The sequence below is a fragment of the Nicotiana tabacum genome, chromosome 23 (genome assembly GCF_000715075.1).
Source record: "Nicotiana tabacum cultivar K326 chromosome 23, ASM71507v2, whole genome shotgun sequence".
Classification (NCBI taxonomy): domain Eukaryota; kingdom Viridiplantae; phylum Streptophyta; class Magnoliopsida; order Solanales; family Solanaceae; genus Nicotiana; species Nicotiana tabacum.
Genome location: NC_134102.1, coordinates 25,076,811 through 25,101,197, shown reverse-complemented (window position 1 = coordinate 25,101,197; position 24,387 = coordinate 25,076,811). Strand labels below are relative to the sequence as shown.

General features: G+C 39.5%; 1 long non-coding RNA gene across 1 annotated transcript; it reads right to left on the bottom strand.

Annotated features, from left to right (window-relative positions):
• Positions 1-1,568: 1,568 nt before the first annotated feature.
• Positions 1,569-23,683, bottom strand: LOC107764655 (uncharacterized). Its single transcript, XR_001643267.2, has 2 exons — positions 23,299-23,683; positions 1,569-3,395 (listed from the first exon to the last, which is right to left on the bottom strand). It is a non-coding gene; the product is annotated as an uncharacterized LOC107764655 (long non-coding RNA).
• Positions 23,684-24,387: the final 704 nt, after the last annotated feature.

Sequence of the window (24,387 nt, the reverse complement as noted above, 5' to 3'; positions counted from 1 at the left end):
CATGCAAGCCGAAATAAATAAATGCACAAGTAGCACGTCAAAATGCATCAGGATGGTCTTTAATTTGGGTACACGTGTCCAAGACGGACCCAACCCCTGTGTTGAGTCCCCAAAGTCAAATGCACGTGATGCAAACAAGCGTTCCTACTAGGGATCCGGCATGAGGCTATGTTATTCTAGGTTTGAATCCTGGGGTGTGTTGTTCTAGACCTGGCTTACCCAAGCGGACATCTCGAGTCGAAGGGGGCAACGTACCGGGAACCAAAAGGCCATCCGGCTTTGTAACTGATTTGATCCTCGTTCTAAATTAGGGTATGACACTAACCTAAAAGAAGCCACGCCAGCGTGCGATTCCCAAAAGATTTAGAAGACTCGGAGAGAAGAAGGGGTTCGTAATAGTTTTATATACAGTTCAAACAATATCAAAGCGGTCAAAAGCGTCATTTAGCACATTAGGCTCAAACAAGTAATATCAGACAATCACAAGAAAGCCAAGCATAACAGTTATTCTAAGCTCGAATTCTGAACCCTGAACCAGAGATTCTGGGTTCTTAGTCCCCAACAGAGTCACCAGAGCTGTCACATCTCCTTTTTTTCGAGGGGATAAGGAGTTTTTCCAATTAAAGTGACATTATTCGAAATAGGATTATTTATTTAATTTAGATTCGCCACTTGGGATATTTATTATAGTGTCTCAAGTCACCAGTTTATTATAAAATCCCAAATCGAGGAAATTGACTCTATTTTTGGTCTGCGAACACAGAAGACCGGGTAAGGAATTCTGTTAACCCGGGAGAAGGTGTTAGGCATTTTCGAGTTTCGTAGTTTTAGCACGGTCGCTCAACTATTAATAATTGGCCTAATTATCTGATTTATTACACGTTTAAGAACTTATTGTGTGTTTTTACTTTCTATCCGCTTTTAATAAAAAAAAATTAATTGCTTTTTAGTATTTATGGAATTTATTTGAACAAGTCACGATGTCGCGCACTCGTTGTTTTTGTACATATTGCAAATCGCGTCATGTGAAATGCACCCGCGACTTACAACATGTTTATTTTATTATTATTTGAAGTTGTGGTCAAGTCGCATGAAATGCGCACTTGAGTTGGGATTTATGTATCGTGACCATGCCATGGGAACCGTACCCATGGCCACGATGATTTATTATTCGGGCCTAAAGCAAGCTACAATGTTCATTAATTATTATTCTAAACTAATTTGGAATTATTGTGAAGGTCAAAATTATGGAATTGATTGTGGGTAAATACATGTTTGAATACTAAAGAAGTATCACAAATGGTCATAACCTGATTAATTTAATAATGCTCACATTCTGATTTTCATTAAAGAAAAGATACATATTAGGCAAAAAGTGAAGCCAACAAAAACTCAAGAACAGACTCAGTTGTTCAAGACAAACATAATTATAATTGCACATGACAACAACAAACTAATTCCCAATGTAAAAATTATGGACAATAAGTTTCCATTTTTACATTGTAGAGAAATTTCGCATTCAATACCAAATGGAAAATAAATGAAGATTCAAAAAGGACAACGAACAGTAAAGCAAATAAGAGAATTATCAGAGTCAATACATTCAATAGCCAGGAGTAACAACACGAAATCTTGAAGGCTTCTTATTACACATGAGACTAACAAAATCAGAAATTGAGCGGATCTTCAAATTTAAGCAGGAACTCATTTGTTTAATCATTTACTAAAAGCATAATACAAAGAAGTTTCAAACTAACCTGGTTGAACAAAGAAAACTCGAATAAACCAACTAAAGGCAGAGGCAAACTCGACCGAAGCTCATTAGTTCCCGAAATAGTAAATTCAGCGGAATCGAACAATGATTTGAGTTTAAATCAAACTCTCAGCTTCGAACCAAGCTCTACAGCTCCATCAGGCTTTGAAATCCCCAGAAAATATGAGAGAAGACAAGGATTTGAAACTGAAAATCAGCTTTGCAACTTTTAAAGTTTAGCTCTAAACTTTGTAATTCCCACTTGCTACTAGAGGCTTCAGCGTGTGTGTGTTAGGGAAGAATTTGTATGAGTGAGAGGTGAAGAAGGTGAGGGGAAGGCTGCTAGGATTTTGGTAAAAAATGAAGGGGAAGGGGGGGGGGGGGGGCTCTGTTTTCTCCAGTGAAGAAAATGGGATTAGGTCGTTTATAGGGATAGAGGGATTTGGGCCAGGCGGGTTTGAGGGGATTTGGATCGCAAGAATTGTCTTTGGCCCAAATTTAAATAAGACCAACATATTCCTTAATTCCTTCTTTTGTGTTTTTTCTTTAAAAGATTCTAAATTAAATCCTATCGTATGTCTAATTTGCAAAATTAATCTACCTATTATTTCTAATATTCAAATAATTAATTGACTTGAAACTAATGGAAGAAAATTAATAATTTAAGACTAAAAGCTAAAAATATAAAATTCCCATGGTATTTTTGTGATTTTCATTTAATAATACAACTAATAAACATAATTAAATCCTAAAAATGCAAATGAAAACCTAAAATGCTATGCAATGAAGATTTGGACATTTTTTTGGTGTTTTCTTATAATTTTAAGATAATAATTATGCAACTAAATACAAACAATAATTAACAAGAAATTCCTAGAAATTTTATGAAAATTAAAACAATTAGAAAAATATATTTTAGTGGATTTTATAGGAGTATTTTTCACAGGGCAAAAATTATGTGCTCCCAGCTGCCCCTCTTTTCTCGAGAACATGAGGAGTTTTTGGCCAAAGATAAAGTAAGCAATTATGAGCAATTTTTTCCCTTTTGACACTCTATGGGGAAGCATTTTGAAAACGTTTGACCGAACCTTGCTTCGGAAGTTGCCTACATATCCTTGGCTATAAAGGAATCAGGTCAGTGTAGTTCTGGATGTTTTGGTAGCTGGGACTACCATAAGCTGTAATTTCACTGTTGTTGATGCTGTTACTGTTTGCTGAGCTACTTATTACACCAAAATCAAAATGAAGAGAAACTAAACATGCCTATCAGCTATGAGTAACAAGGTTCCTGTCACGACCCAAAATCTCACATGTTGTGATGACGCCTATCTCAATATTAAGCAAGCCGGCAATCTCAATAAACCACCCTATCTTTTAAATTTGAAAACGTAATTATTAAATTCAGCGGAAGAAAATCTCATAAACACAAATATAAACACTCCCAAAACCCGGTGTCACTGATAACATGAGCATCTAGTATGAATACAAGTCTGGAAAATACGGTATATAACAGACTAAGACCAAATACATTAAACAATGAGATAGGGAAAGAGAGACAAGGTCTGCAAAACACGACAACTACCTCTGAATCTCCGAAAAATCAACCATGCGAGAGATCAACACCCGCTATGCCCGAGAATACCTGGATTTGCACACGAAGTGCAGGGTGTAGTATGAGTACAACCAACTCAACAAGTAACGATAATAAATAAGGAACTAAAGATAATGACGAGCTACACAGTTACAATTCATTTTTAGTAATTCCAGCAGAGAGTAGGCATGCTTTCAATTCCAAAAGTTTAAGTCAAATCAGTTTTATACAGTTCAAGTTCATGTAATCCGGATATAAAAGCTTTCAGAGAATTTCACATCAATGACAGATATCAACTAAGTGCAACAACAAATAAAAAACAAGTACAGCCTCTCAGGGCAACAGATACTCAACTCGTCACAACAGCTCAACCACTAGGCTCTCAGCCCTCAGCACTCACACTCAATAGGTACAAGCGCTCACTAGGGGTGTACATACTCCGGAGGGGCTCCTACAGCCCAAGCGCTATAATTTGCACGGCCAACTCACGTGCTGCACGGACATCTCACGTGCCATAGTATCAATATCTGGATCTGCACGGCCAACTCACGTGCTATAGTATCAATATCTGGATCCGCACGGCCAACTCACGCGTTGTACGAACAACTCACGTGTTATAGTGTCAATATCTCACAATCAGGCCCTCGGCCTCACTCGGTCATAACTCTCTCCAGTCTCTCGGGCTCTCAATAATAATAAAATCAGCCCAAACAATAATGATATAATGCATCAATAATGAATAATAGAAACTAAGATAAAATAAACAAGTAAACTGTGACTGAGTACCAAACAACAATTTAGTAGATAATTCAATATGTACACGACCTCTGTGGGTCCCAGCAGTATCAACATATAGCCTAAACATGGTTTCTAACATGTATTACAGTCAAATTTCCATAACACATAGAGATCATATAGCTAATAACAAGTTATTCGACTTTACAGTTTTACGGGACGGACCAAGTCACAATTTCCTCGGTGCACGCCCACACGCCCGTCACCTAGCATGTACGTCACCTCCAAAGTAATCACATGATACAAAAATCCGGGGTTTCATGCCCTCAGGACCAGATTTAAAACTGTTACTTACCTCAAACCGTGTAATTCTTTATTCCGCTATGCCCTTGCCCCGAGAATTGGCCTCTGAAAGCCTCGTATCTAGCCACAATTAAATGCTAATTTTTCATAAAAATCTAAAATTTAGCTCAAACATTGCCAGTGGGGCCCACGTCTCGGAACTCGACAAAAGTTAAACAATCCGAAAGCCCATTCAACCACGAGTCTAACCATACCAATTTTACTAAAATCCGATCGACCCTCAAATCTTCAATTTAAACCAAGGGGTTTTTCTAAATTTTCCAACTTGATTCACCCAATAAATGATAAAAACAACCATGGATTCGAGTAATTTAGCCAATATTGAGTTAAGAACACTTACCCCGTTGTTTCCTCTGAAAATCTCCCAAAAATCGCCTCTTCCCGAGCTCCAATCCGTCAAAAATAGAAAATGGGACGAAGTCCCATTTTCAGAATTTAAACTCTCTGCCCAGACATTTGCTCTATGCGATCGCGGACAAACACACGCGATCACGAAGTACAATTTTCCACTGCCCAGAAAAGACCCTACGCGATCGCGGTTGTCTTCACGCGATCGCGATGCACAAGATCCCAGCTCTACGCGATCGCATCCTTGTTCACGCGATCGCATAGAGCAAACGTGTGGCCCAACTTCCTCTCAAGTTCCCCTATGCGAACGCGGCCTCTCCCACGTGTTCGCGTAGCATACACTAGACCAACTTACGCGATCGCGAAGAATAAAATCAACACTGCCTCATCAAGCCTATGCGATCGCGGACATTCTCATGCGATCGCGTAGTAAGAAACCAGTGACAGAAAACCAACATCATTCAGCTGGAATGCCAACTCCAAAATTGATCCGTTAACCATCTGAAACACACCCGAGGCCCCCGAGACCTCAACCAAACATACCGTCAAATCCTATGACATCATGCGAACTTAGTCGAACCCTCAAATCACCTCAAACAACGCTAAAACCACGAATCATACCCCAATTCAAGCCTAATGAACTTTGAAATTTCAAGTTTCCACAAACGACGCCGAAACCTATCAAATCAAGTCTGATTGACCTCAAATTTTGCACACAAGTCATAAATGACATAACGGAGGTATTCTAATTTTCAGAATCAGATTTCGACCCCGATATCAAAAAGTCAACCCCGGCCAAACTTCCCAAAAATTTAACTTTCGCCGTTTCAAGCCTAAATCCACTACGGACCTCCAAATTATTTTTCGGACACGCTCCTAAGTCTGAAATCACCATATGGAGCTACTGGAATCATCAAAATTCAAATCTGAGGTCATTTACACATAAGTCCACATCTGGTCATTTTTCTAACTTAAAATTTTTAATTTTGAGGCTAAGTGTCTCATTTCACTCTGAATTCTTTCCGGACCCGAGCCAACTAACCCGGTAAGTCATAAAACAATTGTAAAGTATAAATTGAGCAATAAATGGGGGAACAGGTTAAAATATTCAAAATAACCGGCCGGGTCATTACATTCTCCCCCTCTTAAACAAACGTTCGTCCTCGAACGGGTTTAGAATCATACCTGGGGTCTCAAATAGGTGTGGATAATTGCTCCGCATCTCCTGCTCAATTTCCCAAGTAGCTTCTCCAACTGGCTGGCCTCTCCACTATACCTTTACTGATGTTATGTTCTTTGACCTCAGCTTTCGAACCTGCCGGTCTAAAATAGCCACCGGCTCCACATCATAAGTCAGATTACCGTCCGGCTGTACTGTACTAAAATCCAGAATATGAGATGGATCCCCGACATACTTTCAAAGCATGGATACATGGAACACTGGATGAACACCTGATATACTAGGTGGCAAGGCAAGTTCATAAGCCACCTCTCCAATTTTCTTAAGTATCTCAAAAAGCCTAATATACCGAGGGCTCAACTTGCCCTTCTTCCCGAACATCAACACACCCTTCATTGGTGAAATTTTGAGCAGAACCTTCTCCCCAACCATGTAAGCAACATCACGGACCTTCCTGTCAGCATAACTCTTCTGTATAGACTGCGCCGTGCGAAGTCGCCCCTGAATCACTTTAACCTTCTCCAAAGCATCCTGAACCAAGTCAGTACCCAATAGCCTAGCCTCACCCGGCTCAAACCAACCAACCGGAGATCGATACCATCTCCCATATAATGCCTCATACGGAGCCATCTGTATACTCGATTGGTAGCTGTTATTGTAAGCAAACTCCGCAAGTGGAAGAAATTTATCCCAAGAACCTCCAAAATCACTGACACAAGCGTGTAGCATATCCTCCAATATCTGAATAGTGCACTCGGACTGCCCTTCTGTCTGAGGGTGAAATGTTGTACTCAACTGAACTTGTGTGCCCAATTCTCGCAGTACTGCTCTCCAAAACTATGATGTAAACTACGTGCCCCGATCTAAAGTGATGGACACCAGCACACCGTGTCGACGAACAATCTTGCGGATATAAATCTCAGCCAACCGCTCCGAAGAATAATTAGTACCAACTGGAATAAAATGCACTGATTTGGTCAACCTATCTACAATCACCCAAATCGCATCAAACTTCCTCAATGTTCATGGAAGCCCAACTACGAAGTCTATGGTAATACGCTCCCATTTCCACTCCGGAATTTCAAGTCTCTAAAGTAATCCTCCTGGTCTATGATGCTCGCACTATACCTGTTGACAATTTAAACACCGAGCTACAAACCCAACTATATCTTTCTTCATTCGCCTCCACCAATAGTGCTGCCTCAAATCCTGATACATCTTCGCGGCGCCTGGATGAATAGAGTACCGCGAACTGTGAGTTTCCTAGAGAATCAGCTCACGCAAACCATCTACATTAAGCACACATAGCTTGCCCTGCATCCGTAATACACCGTCATCTCCAATAGTGACTTCCTTGGCATCACCGTGTTGAACCGTGTCCTTAAGGACAAGCAGATGTGGATCATCATACTGGCACTCTCTGATACGATCATATAAAGAAGACCGAGAAACCACACAAGCCAAAACTCGATTCGGCTCGGAAACATCCAATCTAACAAACTGGTTGGCCAAGGCCTGAACATCCAATGCTAAAGGCCTCTCTACTACCAGTAAGTATACTAAGCTGCCCAAACTCTTCGCCTTATGACTCAAGGCATCGGCCACTATATTAGCCTTTCCGGGATGATAGATAATGGTGATATCATAATCCTTAAGCAACTCTAACCACCTACGCTGCCGCAAATTAAGATCCTTCTGTTTAAACAAATGTTATAGACTCCAATGATCGGTATATACCTCACACTGGACACCGTACATGTAATGCCGCCAAGTTTTCAAGGCATGAACTATAGCTGCTAACTCAAGGCCGTGGACCGGATAATTCTTCTCATGTGCCTTTAATTGTCTGGATGCATAGGAAATCACCCTGCCGTCTTGCATAAGTACTGCGCCGAGACCAATACGCGACGCGTCACAGTACACAGTATAAGACTCTGAACATATAGGCAACACCAATACTGGAGCTCTAGTCAAAGCTGTCTTGAGCTTCTGAAAGCTCTCCTCACACTTATCTTACCACCTGAACGGGGCACCTTTCTGGGTCAATTTAGTCATAGGCGATGCAATAGACGAGAAACCCTCCACGAAGCGACGATAATAACCGGCCAAGTCGAGAAAACTCCAAATCTCAGTAACTGAAGGTGGTCTGGGCCAACTCTAAACTGTCTCTATTTTCTTCGGATCCACCTTAATTCCTTCACCAGACACTATATATCCCAAGAATGCCACCGAACTAAGCCAGAACTCACACTTAGAAAATTTGGCATAAAGTCTCTCATCTCTCAGACTCTGTAATACAATACCCAAGTGTTGTGCATGCTCCTACTGGCTATGTGAGTACACCAGAATATCATCAATAAATACTACGACAAATAAATCAAGATATAGCTGGAATACACTATTCATCAAATGCATAAATGTTGTTGCGACATTAGTTAGCCCGAAAGACATCACAAAAAATTCGTAGTGGCCACAACGAGTTCTGAATGTCGTCTTTAGAATATCCGAATTTCGAATTTTCAACTGGTGATACCCCGATCTCAAATTAATTTTGGATAACACCCTCGCTCCCTGAAGCTAGTTAAATAAGTCATCAATACGCGGCAAAGGATATTTATTCTTGATTGTAACTTTCTTCAACTACCTATAATCGATGCACATCCGTATAATACCATCTTTCTTCTTCACAAACAGAACCGGTGCACCCCAAGGTGACACGCTAGGCCTAATAAACCCCTTTTCAAGGAGTTCCTGAAGTTGCTCTTTCAATTCTTTTAACTCAGTTGGTGCCATACGATACAGAGGAATAGAAATGGGCTGAGTGCCCTGCACCAAGTCAATACCGAAATCAATATCCCTGTCGAGTGGTATACCCGACAATTCTGCAGGAAATACATCTGGAAAGTCTCGCACGACCGGTACTGAATCAATAATAGGAGTATCAGCATCAACATCTCTCACAAAGGCCAAATATGACAAACATCCCTTTCCAACCATACGTTGGTCCTTCAAATAAGAAATTACCTTGCTAGGAACAAATCCTAGAGAACCTCTCCATTCAACCTTTGGCAACCCCAGCATCGTCAACATCATGGTTTTTTCGTGATAGTCCAGAATAGCATGACATGGAGACAACCAATCAACCATACCGAGTAATAAGATATCAACTCTAGTCTCTAATTCTCCAATAGTTACCACACACGACTGATGCACACGGTCCACAGTAATAATATCTCTAACCGGTGTAGATATACAAATAGGTGAAACTAAGGACTCACATGGCATATCCAGATAATGAGCATAATACGATGATACATATGAATAAGTGGAATCAGGGTCAAATAATATAGAAGCCTCCATCTGGCACACTGAAACAATACCTATGATCACTGCATTTGAGGAAACAACATCTGGCCTGGCAGGAAAAGCATAGAATTGGGCCTGACCGCCACCTGATCGGCCTCCCCCTCTTGGGCGACCCCTAGCTGCCTGACCCCCACCCCGAGCTGGCTGGGCGGGTGGTGGAACTACTGGTGCTGGTGCCGTCAGTCGAGGACTCTGTTGTGGAGCCCCACTCAACATCCTAGGACATTCTCTCTTAAAATGACCAAATTCTCCGCACTCGAAACAGCCCCTACTCTGACGGAATTGTTGCTCCTAATAACCCGAGAAATTACCTGTAGAAGCCTGAGCGGACAAGGCATGATGACAACTCTGCGCTGGTAGTGCACTGAATGAAGACTGGCCTGAGTGAGTACTATAAGAACTGTGGCTAGCTGATGCACCACGATGAGCTGGACGACCCGTCTGAGCGTGTCTGTAAGAACGACCCCTACCACGTTAAAACTGACCCCCTGAAGGAATACCGTTGTAATCACCTGGACCACGAGGCCTCTTAGCCTCATTCTCTCCACATTCCTGGCTACGTACCATCTCTATCTACCGAGCAATGTTAACTACCTCATCAAAAGTAGCACCAGACACCCTCTCCATAGTCATAAGTAAACGCAACTGATATGTGAGGCCATCAATGAACCTCTTAATACTCTCCCTATCAGTGGGAACCAACCAGACTACGTGACAAGCCAAATCGGAAAATCTCATCTTGTATTGAGTCACACACATACCATCCTGACATAACTGCTCAAACAGTCTGCGCAGCTCCTCTCTGCGAGACTGTGGCACGAACTTCTCCAAAAACAGAACGGAGAATTCCTGCCATGTAAGTGGTACTACACCAACTGGTCTGCACCTCTCATAAGACTCCCACCATCTGAAGGCAGCCCCAGAAAACTGAAAAGTAGTGAACGAGACCCCACTGGTCTCCAAAATACCCGTTGTCTGAAGCATCCGCTGACACCTATCCAGAAAACCCTGAGCATCCTCTGACTCAGTACCGCTAAATGGTGGAGGTCTAAGCCTATCAAATCTCTCAAGTCTCCTCTACTCATCGTCTTCCATAATAGGAACTACCGGGGCCTGATCAGCTGCAACCGGTTGGGCTGGTAGTACCTCTGGTATCTTAAGTCCCTGCACTACCTGATCTGGAGTACGGGCAACAGGGGTATGAGTACCTCCCCGGCCTGAGAAGTGGCAGGTGCGGCCTGAGCCAAAACCACCTGAGCAAGACCAGTGCAAACTGTCAATATCTGGGCCAAAGTCTCCTGAAGGCCTGGAATCTCAATAGGCCCATCTGATGCCTGAGTTGGTCCTGTCGGCTCAACTATGTCTGGAATCTGCTCCTGACCTGGAGCAACTTGTGGTACTACAGGTGCGGGTCCAACTGTGGTACGAGCTATACCTCGACCTCTACCTCGGCCCCGACCTCTACCACGGCCCCGACCTCTCGCGGCCCTAACTGGTGGCACTGGTGGCTGACCGTCTAATCCGGTAGTACGCGTTCTCACCAGTTGTGAGAGAACATAATAACAAAAATTTAGTTTTCGGAATCAACAATTTCGCATGACAGAATACAAGAAAGTGAAATTTTCCTAAGGGTTCTGCAGCCTCTTGAAGATAAGTACAGACGTCTGCATATCGATCCGCAAGACTCTACTAAACCTGCTCATGACTCGTGAGACCTATGCAACCTAGGCTCTGATACCAACTTATTACGACCCAAAATCTCACATGTCGTGGTGGCGCCTATCTCAATACTAGGCAAGCCGACAATCTCAATAAACCACCCTATCTTTTAAATTTAAAAACGTAATTATTAAATTCAGCAGAAGAAAACCTCACAAACACAAATATAAACACTCCCAAAATCCTGTGTCACTCAGTACATGAGCATCTAGTATGAATACAAGTCTGGAAAATATGGTCTATAACAGTCTAAGACCAAATACATTAAACAAGGAGATAGGGAAAGAGAACAATGTCTGCAAAACATGGCAGCTACCTCTGAATCTTCGGAAAATCAACCGTGCGAGAACATCAACACCCTCTATGCTCGGGAACACTTGGATTTGCACACGAAGTGCATGGAGTAGTATGAGTACAACCAACTCAGCAAGTAACGATAATAAATAAGGAACTGAAGATAATGACGAGCTACACAGTTACAGTTCATTTTCAGTAATTCCAGCAGAGAGTATGCATGCTTTCAATTCCAAAAGTTTAAATCAAATCAGTTTTATACAGTTCAATTTCATGTAATCCGGATATAAAAAAGCTTTCATAGAATTTCACATCAATGACAGATAGCAACTAAGTGCAACAACAAATGAAAAGCAAGTACAGCCTCTCTGGGCAACAGATACTCAACTCGTCATAACAGCTCAACCACTAGGCTCTCAGCCTTCAGCACTCATACTCAATGGGTACTCGTGCTCACTAGGGGTGTACAGACTCCGGAGGAGCTCCTACAACCCAAACTCTATAATCTGCATGGCCAACTCACGTGCTGCACGGACAACTCACGTGCCATAGTATTAATATATGGATCCGTACGGCCAACTCACGTGCTATAGTATCAATATCTGGATCTGCACGGCTAACTCACGTGCTGCACGGACAACTCACGTGCTATAGTATCAATATCTCACAATCAGGCCATCGGCCTCACTCAGTCATAAATCTTTCCAGTCTCTCGGGCTCTCAATAATCATGAAATCAGCCCAAACAATAATGATATAATGCATCAATAATGAACAATAAAGGCTGAGATAAAATAAATAAGTAAAATGTGACTGAGTACCAAACAACAATTTAGCAGATAATTCATCATGTACACGACCTCTGTGGGTCCCAACAGTATCAACAGATAGCCTAAACATGGTTTCTAACATGCCTTACAGTCAAATTTTCACAACACATAGAGATCATATAGCTAATAACAAGTTATTCAACTTTACAGTTTCACGGGACGGACCAAGTCAAAATCCCATCGGTGTACGCCCACACGCCCGTCACCTAGCATGTGCCTCACCTCCAAAGTAATCACATGATACAAAAATTCGGGGTTTCATACCCTCAGGACCAGATTTAAAATTGTTACTTACCTCAAACCGTGTAATTCTTTATTCCGCTATGCCCTTGCCCCGAGAATTGGCCTCTGAAAGCCTCGTATCTAGCCACAATTAAATGTTAATTTTTTATAAAAATCCAAAATTTAGCTCAAACATTGCCAGTGGGGCCCACATCTCGGAACTCGATAAAAGTTAAACAATCTGAAAGCCCATTCAACCATGAGTCTAACCATACCAATTTTACTAAAATCCGATCGACCCTCAAATCTTCAATTTAAACCAAGGGGGTTTTCTAAATTTTCCAACTTGATTCACCCAATAAATGATAAAAACAACCATGGATTCGAGTAATTTAGCCAATATTGAGTTAAGAACACTTACCCCGTAGTTTCCTCTGAAAATCTCCCAAAAATTGCCTATTCCCGAGCTCCAATCCGTCAAAAATGGAAAATGGGACGAAGTCCCATTTTCAGAACTTAAACTATATGCCCAGATATTTGCTCTACGCTATCGCGGACAAACACACGCGATCGCGAGGCACAATTTTCCACTGCCCAGAAAAGACCCTACGCGATCGCGGTTGTCTTCACGCGATCGCAATGCACAAGATCCTAGCTCTACGCGATCACATCCCTCTTCACGCAATTGCATAGAGCAAACGCGTGGCCCAACTTCCTCTCAAGTTCCCCTATGCGAACGCGGCCTCTCCCACGCGTTCGCGTAGCACAGACTAGCCGAACCTACGCGATCGGAAATAATAAAATCAACACTGCCTCATCAAGCCTACGGGATCGCGGACATTCTCATGCGATCGCGTAGAAGGAAATTAGTGATAGAAAACCAGCATTCTTCAGCTGGAATGCCAACTCCAAAATTGATCCGTTAACCATCTGAAACTCACCCAAGGCCCCCGGGACCTCAACTAAATATACCGTCAAGTCCCATAACATCATGCAAACTTAGTCGAACCCTCAAGTCACTTCAAACAATGCTAAAACCACGAATCATACCCCAATTCAAGCCTAATGAACTTTGAAATTTCAAGTTTACACAAACGAGGCCGGAACCTATCAAATCAAGTCTGATTGATATCAAATTTTGTACAAAAGTCATAAATAACATAACAGAGGTATTTCAATTTTCAGAGTCGGATTCCGACCCCGTTATCATAAAGTCAACCCCCCGGTCAAACTTTCCAAAAATTCAACTTTCGCCATTTCAAGCCTAATTCCACTACAGACCTCCAAATAATTTTTTGGACATGCTCCTAAGTCCTAAATCACCATACGGAGCTATTGGAATCACTAAAATTCAATTCGGAGGTCGTTTACACATAAGTCCACATCCGATCACTTTTCTAACTTAAAATTTTTAATTATGAGACTAAGTGTCTCATTTCACTCCGAATTCTTTCCGCACCCGAACCAACTAACCCTGTAAGTCATAAAATAACTGTAACGTATAAATTGAACGGGAAATAGGGGAAAGTGGTTAAAATATTCAAAACGACCAAACAGTTCCTATCTCTAAGTCTTTTGAAACTTGATCTTGAGTCTTGGCTGGTTCTTCATGCGACTCTGATCTAAACTTTGATGCTTGGTAGCTACAGGTGCTAGTTCATTCTTCTTCGGTTTTTTCTGATCAAAACGGGAAATACAATGCTCGTGACCTCAGTCATGTCTTGAGCAGTCCATGTTCCTTCATCCTTTTCTACATTTTGGATTCACTTATTTTTCTTTTTCTTTTTTTATTATCTTGGATTGAGACTTCTTTTTCTGGTCACCTCGAAACCTGTGCCTCGAGGGAAAACTTGCTTAGACATCAAAACAAACAAACGAACAAAATTTTTCTGCCCCAGTTTTCACTTGAAAAATTTCGTGAGTTATTTGTAACAAAACTCTATACTACTTCATTATTGAAAGCGATAAAAGGGTCGGGAATGGTGTACCCGGAGAAAACATGATTCTTTGGGAATGGTGTACCCTGATTGTCAAAATGGTGCCCCAACTAGGGAGTGGAAGCCATATGTTGGAAAAGGAGACTAGGGAGTGGAGACCTTATGTATAAAATAACATCAACTAGGGAGTGGAGACCCTATGTTGGAAAAGGAGACTAGGGAGTGGAGACTTTATGTCTAAAATAAAATCAACTAGGGAGTGGAGACCCTATGTTGGAAAAGCGCCTAGGGAGTGGAAATCCTATGTCTAAAATAAAATCAACTAGGGAGTGGAGACCTTATGTTGGAAAAGCGACTAGGGAGTGGAGACCCTATGTCTAAAATAAAGTCAACTAAGGAGTGGAGACCCTATGTTAGAAAAATGACTAGGGAGTGGAGACCCTATGTTAGAAAAATGACTAGGGAGTGGAGACCTTATGTCTAAAATAAAGTCAACTAGGGAGTAAAGACCCTATGTTGGAAAAACGACTATGGAGTGGAGACCCTATGTCTAAAATAAAATCAACTAGGGAGTTGAGACCCTATGTTGGAAAACGAGACTAGGGAATTGTGTACCCTATGCTAAAATGAACCGAGAAGGATTTTTGTTTTTTTTTGTTTTTTTAATTTGAAAAATCATTTTCATTTTTTTGAGAAAATTAATTATTTTTAAACAAACTGCCCCAATGCTTATTTTTTGAGGGCATGAACAAATGGCCCTTTTTTTAATCCATACTTTTTAATAATTATCCTAGGAGAAAATTTATCAGACTAGGTTTTTTATATTAGGAGAAAGATTCATTAGACTAAGATTTCTATCCTAGGAGAAAATTCATCAGACTAGGTTTTATTTATCTTAGGAGAAAGATTCATCAGACTAAGACATTTTTTAATTTTTTTTAATCTTAGGAGAAAGATTCATCAGACTAATTTTTTTTTTATCTTAGGAAAAAGATTCATCAGATTAAGATTTCTATCCTAGGAGAAAAATTCATCAGACTAGATTTCTTATCTTAGGAGAAAATTTCATCATACTAAGACTTCGATCCTAGAAGAAAGTTCATCAGACTAGGTCTTTTTTTTTTGTTATCTTAGGAGAAAGATTCATCAGACTAAGACGTTTATCCTAGGAGAAAGATTCATCAAACTAGGTTTTATTTTATTATCTTAGGAGAAAGATTCATCAGACTAAGATTTCTTTCCTAGGAGAAATTTCATCAGACTAGGCTTTCTTATCTTAGGAGAAACATTCATCAGACTGAGACTTCGATCCTAGGAGAAATTTCATCAGACTAGGTTTTCTTATCTTAGGAGAAATATTCATCAGACTAAGACTTCGATCCTAGAAGAAAATTCATCAGACTAGGTCTTTTATTTTTATCTTAGGAGAAAGATTCATCAGACTAAGATTTTTATCCTAGGAGAAAGATTCATCATACTAGATTTTATTTTGTTATCTTAGGAGAAAGATTCATCAGACTAAGATTTCTTTCCTAGAAGAAAGTTCATCAGACTAGGCTTTCTTATCTTATGAGAAAAATTCATCAGACTAAGACTTCGATCCTAGGAGAAAGTTCATCAGACTAGGTTTTCTTATCTTAGGAGAAATATTCATCAGACTAAGACTTCGATCCTAGGAGAAAGTTCATCAGACTAGGTCATTTTATTTTTTATCTTAGGAGAAATATTTATCACACTAAGATTTATTACCCTAGGAAAAAGATTCATCAGACTAGGAATTTTTGTCTTAGGAGAAAGATTTATCAGACTAAGACTTCTATTGGGAGAAAAATCCATCAGACTAGGATCTATTACCCTAGGAGGAAAATGCAAAGATCAATGGCATGATTTTGTGCATTCTAACAAGAAAAATAAAGGCAAAGATTTGATAAACTTCCCTTTGGCTGCTCTTCTTGAATTGTTTTTCTCTCTTTTCTTTTTTCATTTTTTCTCTTTTTTTTGGAAACACTTTCCTTACACTGCTTTGGTCTTGTTTCAAACAAAGAAAATTTTTGTGAGTTTTAATAGTGGTGGTCAGTTTGTGGCCTTGATGTCTTTGGCAACTTGGCTTTGTGATCATCCAACTTTGGAAGACCGACTGTATTGGTAGTTGGTTGCACTGCTGGGAGACTCTGCTGTTTCTTTCAAGAGACCTTTACTTTCTGTATCAACCTTGATTGTTTCGCTCTCAGTGCCATTTATGTTTTGTGGCTCAATCAACCTTATCTCAAAAAAGAGATTTCTTTTCTTGGATAACCTTTTTTGATATCTTGAATAGCTTTTGCTTTTGGAGCAATTTGTCTGTCAGAGAGAATCACAACTGGTAAGTGCCTTTTGCATGATGTGTACACTTCATAGTCATTGTTCAGTACTACAGAGAATCCCTGATTAATCTTGAGGTTATCTTTGCTTGCTTTAGCCAAGTAGGCTGACAAGAGTCTTTTGGGGGGAGAAGCCCTTGTATGAATCCTCAAAGCATGTAGACTGTAACAACAGAGTATGCTAGCCAAATTTACTTTGTGCAACTGAAAAGGTGGTAGCAGATTTTGAAATCTTTTCTTGCTTACTTTGATGAGGACTGGCTCAAAGCAAAAGGACATAAATGATGCGAATAAACAATATTAACAGGAAATGCCCTTGTCGGGAAGGAAAGGAAGATTTTTTTAAGGCAGCTAGCATTAATGATCATGACATGCATTTTGGACTTAGTGGCCCGATCTTTCAAATCAATCTAACCTTTATTCTTGTCATTCCTTCAAGCTTTCAAACCGAGCATCTTTGTGCCAAATATTTGCACTAGATTCATGACTCACCTTCGACTAGTGGTGCCCCGGGGGATTTTCACTAACAAGTCTCTCTCATTTCTTTATCTCTACTTACTGTCGTCTTATATTGCCCGTGAAGGTTTTCACTAGTAAGACTCTCTCATTTTTTCTTTTCTTTTTTTCTTTCTCCCTTGTTTTGGCTTTCTTTTGTGAGCAACTTGACAATGTTCTATGTCGTGTGACAACTGTTGCTCATTGCATATGTCTCTTGGCATTCTTGAAGGCATATCAGAAGGTCTTTATTTGGAAGGTTTTTGGATAGGGTTGGAAAGAAAGGACGGCATGAAGGCTCAAAGTAAACTCCAAATGAGGGGTTGTAGACTTACAACTCTTGGAATCGACTCTTTCAAAAGTGAAACAAAATCTTGGTCCCAGTTTCAGATATTGGGGATATTTTGGATATTCTTTTCCTGAATTCTTATTTGGTTGGACCGAGCCATGTAAGGTTGCCTACATATCCTTTTTTAAAGGAATCAGGTCAAACGTAGTTCATACTTCTGACCTAACTATTGTTTTTTCATCTTTCTTTTTGTTTTTTTTCTCTTTTGTTTTCAAAGCAAGTTGCCCCAGCTTTTATTTTTCTGGGGGCATGGACCTTTGACTGTTATTTTCTTCTTCTTCTTGTTGTTTTTCACTTGAACTTTAAAAATTGCCCCAGTTTGTACTCTTGGGGCATGGACCTCTTTTCCTTTTTATTTAATTTTTTGACTTTTAACTCTAAACTTGATTCCAATAGGGGGTGGTCAAAGAAAATAACATAAGCTCAAAAGGGATAACGAAGGGTATAAAGTGTTTGGATAGCTGAAAAGGGGCCTCCCAGCCTCGAAACTGCCAATCATAGTATCCTTTCGTGATCACAATTGATGAGCATGTCTGTCTTCTTAGCGTGTCGTGGTCGAAAGACACTTCCCATCCATTGATGTCAAACTTTCCACCAATTTCAATTGATTCAACATTCTCAAATCTGATGTTCGCAATGATTTTGAAGGTAAAGATCCTTAACCTCTACGGGTATGACTATTCTAGTTCCACTTGAATTTTACTCAGGCTTAATTCCAAGGTATTTCAACTCTTTTTCATCCTAAAAAGTATCTTTTTCTCAGTTTTCCAATTCAAGCTTAAATCAATTTTCTAAGATCTGGCCAAAAATTTCGCATGCATGTCATGTCACTAGAACTAGCGACAAAAGAACTAAGCATGGAATGACACAAAAGGACAAATTGTATTTCATTGAGTAAAGGATGGAAAGGGTTTAACAACAAGACAAACAACCTAAAATCTGAGTTACAACCCTAAAATAAACCAGATAATAAAAATAGCAATAGAACAGACAAACAAGACTCACACAAATAGAATAGAGGGATAGAAGGGTTTGACTCAATAAAGCAAATAAAATCTGGATCACAATCCTGAAATAACCTAGATAATAGAAAAAATATCAAAACAAGCTACCAAGATTCCTTCCTAGTGAGGGAATGACTTTTCAATTGCGAAGCCTGACATTTAGCCACAAAACTGCTCATCATAAACACCACGGCCTTCTCCAATGTCAATATCATTAACTTCAATCAGCAAGTTCCCGAGAGGATACTCATGTTCCATGTCACCACGTATTATTCCCACAAAGTGTGCATCATTATGTGCAGGTAAAGGATTCTGCGCGATATTCTAGGTGTCACTGTCTTGGATCAAAATCAATTTTTCCTGGATCATCCTTTCAATTTCTCTTTTCGAATCCTGACAGCTTTCAACATTGTGCCCCTGGGCATTGGAATGATATTCACACCTTTTAGAAAGGTCAAAGCTTCTTGCACGTGGGTCCACATGATTTGGAGGAATAGGTGAAATCATATCATAATGCTTTAACTTCTCAAACAAGCTTCCATAGGACTCTCCTATTGGTGTAAAATTATCTTTCAACCTCTGTTCCCCTTTATACCCCTGGCTTTGATGTGGGTTATGGGGAACCTGAAAATTTTGTATAGGCTGGTGGAGATTTTGTGGTGCTGGTGCTCACCTTCTGGGGGGTCTTGGTGGCTGGACAACATACTAAGGTGGAGCAACAGAAAATTGTGGGCTCTGAGGTGGAGCAACAAAGTTATGTGGGTTCTGAGGTGGATAGTAGTGCTCAGGGGAATCATCGGAAACCAGACAAGACTGGTCATACCTTCGAGATGTTCTCCTAGGACCTCTTCTCGACCCTGATGTCATCATGGTTTCTTCATTCTTCTCATTCGTGTCACTAAAATTAACAGATTCAATTTGGACAGCCTGAGTTGCGGCTTTGAGAACTGCTTGACTTATATTTTTGCCTGTCTTAAGGCCATTCTCAACTATTTCCCCAATTTTAATTGCTTCTGAGAAGGATTTGCCAACTGCGGACATCATGTTTTGAAAATAATCTGGCTCTTGATCCTGAAGGAGAATAGTGATTAACTCGTGGTCATCCATGGGTGGCTTAACTCTAGCCGCTTTCCCTCTCCATTTAATGGCATATTCCCTAAAACTTTCAGTTGGTTTCTTCTTCAGGTTTGAAAGGGAATTAAGATCTGGGGCGATGTCGATGTTGTATTGGAATTGTTTGACAAAGGCCCGGGCCATGTCATCCCAGACATGCCAGTGAGAGGTGTCTTGATCCATAAACCATTCGGAGGCTAATCCCATAAGGCTTTCCCCAAAATAAGACATCAGCAATTCTTCCTTTCCTCCCGTACCTCTTAGTTGATTGCAATACCTTTTCAGGTGGGCTATAGGGTCTCCATGTCCATCATACTTTTCAAATTTAGGGGTCTTGACACCAAGGGGCAAACAAATATCGGGGAACATACATAGATCCTTGAAAGCAATACTCTTCTGACATGCCAACCCTTGCATGTTTTTCAACTGTTATTCTAAGCTTTTCATTCTTTGGGTCATTTCTTCCTGTGCCATCTTTTGGGCAGGCTTCTCAATCTTTGCAGGAAGATCAAATAGGTACGAGTGGTATTGTTTTTGCTGGGTAGCAAATTGTGACTCATGAGTTTTCTTCTGTACCAGTGTCGGCTGTGGGATGGTGAAGACGGGCATAACAATAGTGGTTGTCTGATTGGTTGTCAATGGCACACTTTGGGAGTGCGCAATAGAAGTTCCAGTTGTAGTCGTACAGTTGGGATAAAGACTGATTCCACGTGAATAGGATTGATCAGACAATAAGACCGGAATGGCAGTAGTCGAGATGGATGTGAACTCTAGGAAACCATGGATAGAAAAAGGCGGTCCTTGGCCATTGGCCCATGCTTGACACATTTCAATCATTTGCTGCTTCAGTACTCTATTTTCTTGAACCACAATAGACTTTTGTTGAACCCTCTGACTCTGAGCTTTTTGAGCACTCTTAACAGCTTCGATGCCAGTTGTCATTTTTCCTTGGATCTTGTGTTGTCAGCTTACCACAAACCGACCACCTCAAACTTTCTTCACCATTCAAAACAAAGAACACGTTAGAATGGGCTCAATCTATTATTATCAATTTTGTTTTTTTGGATTTTGAATTTTTTAAAAATAGTCGATCAAACCTGATGTGGGTTGCCTACGTATCATGTGGGAACATGAATCAGATCTTGCATAGTTCGGGAAGATCATGAATAAAGTAAATAAACTCACTCTTTTTTTTGGATTTTGAATTTTTATTTTTAATTTCCGAAAGAAAGATTTATAAAGAAGAAATAAAATATTTTTGGATTTCAATTTGTTTGGCTTTTGTTTTTGAGAATTTTTGAAAAGAAAGACTTCTAAAGTAGAAAAAAATATATATATGTTTTTGTGAATTTTGATTTTTTTTCTCTTTTTTTTCTGGAATTTCGAAAGAAAAACTTCTAAAGAAGAAAGGAAATATTTTTGGATTTTTGGACTTTATTTTAAATTTATGAAAGAAATAATTCTAAATAAAAAAAGAAAATATTTTTGAATCTTGATTTTCTTTTCAATTTTCGAAAGGATAATGAAAATATTTTTGTATTTTTTTAAAAAAATGGGGTCTAAAGGAAAGACTTTCTAAAGAAGGAAGTAAAGGAAAATATTTTTGAATTTATTTTTTGAAAATTGTGGGCCGGAACCGATGAAGTTTGCCTACGTATCTCAGATCCGGTGAAAATCAGACCCGCATAGTTCGGTCAATTTTTCAGGACCGGGGGAAAATGTCATTTTTTTGAAAATTCGGGCTCATTTGAGTTTCAGTATCTTTTTTTTTCTTCTTTTTTTTTCAAATACCGGGATTTTCAGGAACCGAGTCAATTTTCTCTCTCCTTTTTTTCTTGATTTTCTTTTCCTATTCTAGAAGCAAGTCAACATGCAAGCAGAAACAAAGAAATGCACAAGTAGCAAGTCAAAATGCATCAGCATGGTCTTTAATTTGGGTACACATGTCCTAGACGGACCCAACCCCTGTGTTGATTCCCCAAAGTCAAATGCACGTGATGCAAAAAAAACGTTCCTACTAGGGGTCCGGCACGAGGCTATGTTATTCTAGGTTTGAATCCTGGGGTGTGTTGTTCTAGACCTGACTTACCCAAGCGGACAACTCGAGCCTGGGGGAGGGGGGAGGGGGGCAGCAACGTACCGGGAACCAAAAGACTATCCGGCTTTGTAACTAATCCGATCCTAGTTCTAAATTAGGCTATGACATTAACAGAAAAGAAGCCACGCCAGCGTGCGATTCCCAGAAGATTTAGAAGACTCAGAGAGAAGAAGGGGTTCGTAACAGTTTTATATACAGTTCAAACAATATTAAAGCGGTAAAAAGCGCCATATAGCACATTAGGCTCAAACAAGTAATATCAGACAATCACAAGAAAGCCAAGCATAACAGTTATTCTAAGCTCGAATTCTGAACCCTGAACCAGAGATTCTGGGTTCTTAGTCCCCAGCAGAGTCGCCAGAGCTGTCACACCTTCTTTTTTCCGAGGGGATAGAGAGTTTTTCTAAATAAAGTGACATTATTCGAAATAGGATTATTTATTTAATTTAGATTCGCCACTTGGGATATTTATTATAGTGTCCCAAGTCACCGGTTTATTTTAAAATTCCAAATCGAGGAAATTAACTCTATTTTTGGTCTGCGAACACAGAAGACCGGGTAAGGAATTTTGTTAACCCGGGAGAAGGTGTTAGGCATTCCCGAGTTCCGTAGTTTTAGCACGGTCGCTCAACTATTAATAATTGGCCTAATTATCTGATTTATTATACGTTTAAGAACCTATTGTGCGTTTTTACTTTCTATTAGCTTTTAATAAAAATTTTAATTACTTTTTAGTATTTATGGAATTTATTTGAACAAGTCGCGAAGTCGCACACTCGTTGTTTTTGTACATATTGCAAATCACGTCATGTGAAACGCACCCGCGACTTACAACTTGTTTGTTTTATTTTTATTTGAAGTTGAGGTCAAGTCGCGTGAAACGCGCACTTGAGTTGGGATTTATGTATCGTGACCATACCACGGAAACCGTACCCATGGCCACGATGATTTATTAATCGGGCCTAAAGCAAGCTACGATGTTCATTAATTGTTATTCTAAACTAATTTAAAAATATTGTGAAGGTCAAAATTATGAAATTGATTTTGGGTAAAATACATGTTGAATACTAAAGAAGTATCACAAATGGTCATAACCTCATTAATTTAATTATGCTCACATTCTGATTTTCATTAAAGAAAAGATACATATTAGGCAAAAAGTGAAGCCAACGAGAACTCAAGAACAGACTCAGTTGTTCAAGACAAACATAATTATAATTGCACATGATAACAACAAACTAATTCCCAATGTAAAAGTTATGGACAATAAGTTTCCATTTTTACCTTGTAGAGAAATTTCGCATTCTATACCAAATAACAAATAAATGAAGATTCAAAAAGGACAACAAACAGTAAAGCAAACAAGAAAATTATCAGAGTCAATACATTCAAAAGCCAGGAGTAACAACGCAAAATCTTGACGGCTTCTCATTACAAATGAGACTAACAAAATCAGAAATCGAGCGGATCTTCAAATTTAAGCAGGAACTCATTTGTTTAATCATTTACTAAAAGTATAATACAAAGGAGTTTAAAACTAACCTGATTGAACAAAGAAAACTCGAATAAACCAACTAGAGCCAGAGGCAAACTCGACCGAAGCTCAGCAGTTCCCGAAATAGTAAATTCAGCGGAATTGAACAGTGATCTGAGTTTAAATCAAACTCTCAGCTTCGAACCAAGCTCTAAAGCTCCGTCAAGCTTTGAAATCCCCAGAAAATGTGAGATAAGACAAGGATTTGAAACTGAAAATTAGCTTTGCAACTTTTGAATTTTAGCTCTAAACTTTGTAATTCTCACTTGTTACTAGAGGCTTCAGCGTGTGTGTGTCACGGAAAAGTGTGCATGAGTGAGAGGTTAAGAAGGTGAGGGGAAGACTGCTAGGTTTTTGGTAAAAAATGAGGGGAGGAGGGGGGGCTCTGTTCTCTCCTGTGAAGAAAGGGGGATTAGGTTGTTTATAGGGATAGAGGGATTTGGGCTAGGGAGGGGATTTGGGCCGCAAGAATTATCTTTGGCCCAAATTTAAATAAGACCAACATATTCCTTAATTCCTTCTTTTGTGCTTTTTCTTAAAAAGATTCTAAATTAAATCCTATCTTATGTCTAATTTGCAAAATTAATCTACCTACTATTTCTAATATTCAAATAATTAATTAACTTGAAACTAATGGAAGAAAATTAATAATTTAAGACTAAAAGCTAAAAATATAAAATGCCCATGGTATTTTTATGATTTTCATCTAATAATACAACTAATAGACGTATTTAAATCCTAAAAATGTAAATAAAAACCTAAAATGCTATGAAATGAAGATTTGGACATTGTTTTGGTATTTTCTTATAATTTTAAGATATTAAATATGCAACTAAATGCAAAAAATAATTAACAAAAAATTCCTAAAAATTCTATGAAAATTAAAACAATTAGAAAAATCTATTTTAGTGGATTTTATTGGAGTATTTTTTACAGGGCAAAAATTACGTGCTCACATCAACTTAGGATGAATCCATTGAAATGCGCCTTTGGAGTTGCTTAAGGAAAGTTTCTTGATTTAATTGCCCGACATCGAGTGATCAAAATTGATCAAGCCAAAGTGGATGCCATTTTGAAGATGCTTGAGCCCCTCGATA